Genomic DNA, 4242 nt, shown 5'->3' with positions numbered 1-4242 from the left:
AAATGAAAACGAATTAAAATAAAAAAGGGTTTAAAAAATATTATAAAGAAAAAATTTTAAATTTTTTTTCAGCAAAAAATTAATAAGAAAGTTGGGTTTTAAAAGGGGAAAAAGAGAAATTCCTTTATTGACGGTGACTTTCTTAATTGGCAGAAAACCAGGAGAGAAAATGGGTGACAAAGGAATTTTCCCCCTTATCATGTTATTGGATAAAAAAGTAGAAATAAAATTTGTTTAAAAAAACCCCAAAAAAAGAAAAAGGCGTTTAGAAAAAGAAAAGGGAAAAAATAAAAACAAAAAAATAATAAAAAATAAAAAAATAAAAAAAAAAAAAAAAAAAACGGAAAATTAAATTTTGGTAAAGTTGTTAAAAAAAAAAAAAGATATATAATAAAAAATGAAAAGAAACGGAAAAAACTTAAACTACTTAAATTGGAAATATAGTTAAAAAAAAGGGATTTGAAGGTGATTGTAAAGAAATAGGAAAATTTAATGGATAAGGGGTTTTTTACAGGTAAATATGCATGTTTTTCGAATGGGGGAAAACCCCCAACCCCCCTTTTTTTCTAGTTTAGGATTTTTTATTTTTTTTTTCCTACTTAATCCCTTTTTTTTTATTTCCCCTTTGTATACCACAGAAAAAAAGAAGCTTGAGGTCCCCCAAGCCCCCGAAGGGTAAAGGTTTTCCCCCTCACCCTTTAGAGGTCATTCTTTTGTAAAATAACCGTTTTTTTTTCCAATTTTTTTTCTTTTTTCAAAATCCTTCCTTGGAATTAAGCGTTGAGCGGGCCCCCAGCAAAAACCCTCCTTTTGTGAAAGGGGCCCCATGGGGGGTTTTGTTCCCCCTTTTAACCCCTTAATTTTTGAACCCCGGGTAAGACCAAGGTGTTTGGGTCGGGGCCCCTTTTTTTCCTTTTTTTTTTTTTGTTTTTGTTTGTGAAGTATTTTGTTTTTTTTTGTTTTTAAGAAATATAAAAGAGATTTAGAATAAGTCATTTTTTCCCCTCCCCCCAAAGGCCTTTGGGGAAGAGGAGAAAAGGAACACTGGCCCCAGTTCCCCCAGGGCTTGGGGGATAGGCTCCCCCCTTTTGGAGGCCCCGAGAGAAAAAGGAACGGCCCCTACCCCCGTGAAAAAAAGCGGGGTTGGCGGCCCCTAAAAAGGACACAGTTTTACTTTCCTTTCTTTTTTCAGTGTTTTAAAATGATGCTTTATGAATAAAGATTCAGTTTCCCCCCTTGAATGAGAGGCCCCTTGGGCCGAAAGCGTTGGATGTGGGTTCTGGAGTGAAAATGAATTGTGGAAAAAAATTTTTTCCAGTGATTTAAAAATTTTTAGACAATGTTTTTAAAACAGTGGATAGCAGGAAAAGAGAAGAAACCCAAAGGAAAGCCCCCGAGCGTTTAACGGTTTGTCCTAGAGTTCCCCCAAAAGGATTTTTGGTTTCTTGTTTTTTTTTTGGGCTTTTTTTTTTTTTTTAAAGGTTTTTTTCAAAGGCTGGGTTTTACAGGCTTTTGTTTCTTCTCGGAAGTTGGGTTAGGATAAGGTTTTTTTCAATTGGAGGGGGTTAGAAAAGTTCTAAAGTTTCAGATTTTGATGTGACAAAGTGTTGATAAGTGTGAAAAAGCAAAAATTTTTTGAAAAAAGTGTGAAAAAAAATATAAAAAGAGAAGTAAGAAAATTTGAAGAGAGAGGAAAGGGGGAATTTCAAAGGAGGGTTTTAAAGTTTGGGGGGTATTTATAATGTGGGAAAATAAGGACGGAAAAGAAAGGTTTTTAAATAATCTATAAATTCCTTTATCCAAAGTACCTAGTCAATTGGTTGATCAGAAGTGAACCTTGTTTTCCTAGTGAATATAGTAGCAGGTTTCATGTAGCTTTAACCCTTGGTTCTCGACAAAGAGCTTTCTACCAAAAGGTCTGCCTAATGGCCTAAGCCCTTGGTTTTCGGGCCCTAGCCCTTGAATTACCTGGTGAAAACAGCTAGCAAGGGTTCAGTACTGTGTTAAGGGATTGGCTCATGGTAAATCCCGGAAGTGCAGGAGGAATGGGAGTACCAGAGGAAGCAGCCCGGGGAGTTCTAAATGATTAAGCAAGAGCCATTTACATGGAATAGTGGCAAAAAGGAAATAGAAAAAGTGAAATTCCCTCCCCCTTGGAAGACCCAGTAACCCATGGCTTAAAGGGTGGGTGGGCTCACCCATATTCAGGGACAAGGGGATTTCGCATTAGAGAGGTCCTTTAGTCCCCCCTTATAGGACTAGATGGACAGTGAATATAAGGAAGCCCCCTTCCCAGAAAAGATTGAAGACACCATGATAGATCCCCCCTTAAAACCCCATTATGCAAAAGAATTCCCATAGGTTGGGGAATTGTACTCAGTAGAAGTATGTCATTAGAAGGTAGATACTGTGATAGGTGTGAAAACAGGGGTGACGGAGGATTTGAAGAAACAGTAGAAAATACTCACCTCAGGGTCCTACCCAGGTGGGTAGTAGAAAGGGGGGAGGAAATGGCAATTGCAGCAAAGAAATGGCAGGGTTGTTAGTGCCTTTAAGAGCGAGGCTATGAAATAGGAAGAAATCTTTAAAATTAAAATGAGTTGAAGAAAAATTCCGAAACATCAAGTAATTGCATGAGCATGGCAAAAGGCAATTTGGGCATTGAGATAAAAAACAACACCAGAGCTTCCCACCTCTACAAAAGATAATGGTTTGTCATATGGGGGAAATTTATATAATGTGAATGTATTGGGGCATTACCCGAGGAGGAAGAAATGGGGAGGCAGTATGAATAATGATCTGGCAACGATGGTTTGGAAATTGAAAAGAAATAGGAAAACACAGACAGATAACATTGAAAATGATGGGATCTTGAAAATGAGGAAATGCAGGTCAGAAAAAGTGTATCCAAAAATGGATAAAAAACATAATAAAAAGCCGGCAAGAGGGAAAGTGTTGAGACTTACATGGAAGGTCAACGAAAGAGGAGAACCGCTTCAAGAGAGAGGAGTTTTGCCCCCCTCTAAAAGAGTATCGCCCACCAAAAGGAAGAGAGAGATGTGTGTCCAAACACAAGAGGATCCAGTTCTCTGATAGGAGTAAAGGGACTACCAGGTGGCCCTTCAAGGAAAGAAAATAGCAAGAGAGGACCGTCACCCCCAGGAGGATTACGGGGACGATATCCCCCTTTCCCCTTTTCCCCTCCTTGAGCCATTAGAGTGTCCCCCCTAGAACTAAATGAATGCATGAATTGCTAGGGAAGTAGTACAGCCCTTGGATGGGTTGGGAAAAGGGATTTGGGAAAAAATGGCTAGTAGAACCCCTCCTAACCCGCCAATTAAACAGGAACCCGCAGTAGTAAAAACCCCTGAAGTAAGGTGGATAAGGAGCCCAGCAAACTGGAAAGGGTTTAAGGTATGGCAAGGAGGAAAAAAGAAAGAAAAACAGAAAAGAAAAGAAATACAAAACAGGAAAGATACAGAAAAAAATAGGACAAGAAAGAGCAAGGACCAGAGAACAAATCTCCCATCCCAGGAGAGGATTTCAGAGCGATTGGGACCAAGGGAAACGAGCCCCAAGGTACCCAGAAATCCCCCCAGACCAAAAGAAAAGAGCAAGACAGAGAGACGACCCAGGGTCCCATGGCAAAGGACAGCCAGAGTATGGAGGACCCGGGAAACCAAGATTACCACTCCAGACAGACTCGGAATACCTCCTACAACACGAGATTTCTGGGGACTTTACCCAGAGAAACAAGCGAGTGGAACGGAGAACAGTGGAATTGGAGCAAGGAGACAAGAGTGGAACTGGCACCCAGGAACCCCAGGGATTTGGTTTACCAGGGACAGGGGGAATATTGGAAAACAGGGAGGAAAATTTCAGGATTCCAAAGAGAGAATGCTCAGGACGAGAAAACACCCATGGGTTCAAGGAACGCGGAGGAAGGCAGTGGAAGGAGAAGCGGGGAATGGGATGGAATTAATTGAAACAGAAGTGAACAGAGGGGGAGCAACTTTAAATTTACATAAAGGTAGATCTTTTTCCCGGCCCACCACAAAGAAAAATCCAAAGAAGCATTGACCTTCTTTTACAACTTGAGAAGAAGCAAACAGGAGGTTTACAAATGCCTTCTCGGGAAATTTGGGGCCTTGCACAAAGGATTAGGAAAAATTACCTCACAATACATGGCAAAAAGATTGAAAAAGCCTCCAAGAAGACTCCGGGGTTTTGCATGAAGGTTGA

The sequence above is a fragment of the Penaeus japonicus genome, unplaced genomic scaffold (assembly GCF_977035675.1).
Source record: "Penaeus japonicus unplaced genomic scaffold, GWHDUDI00000001_assembly GWHDUDI00000029, whole genome shotgun sequence".
Taxonomy (NCBI): Eukaryota; Metazoa; Arthropoda; class Malacostraca; order Decapoda; family Penaeidae; genus Penaeus; species Penaeus japonicus.
Note: the sequence above shows the minus strand (reverse complement) of the source record.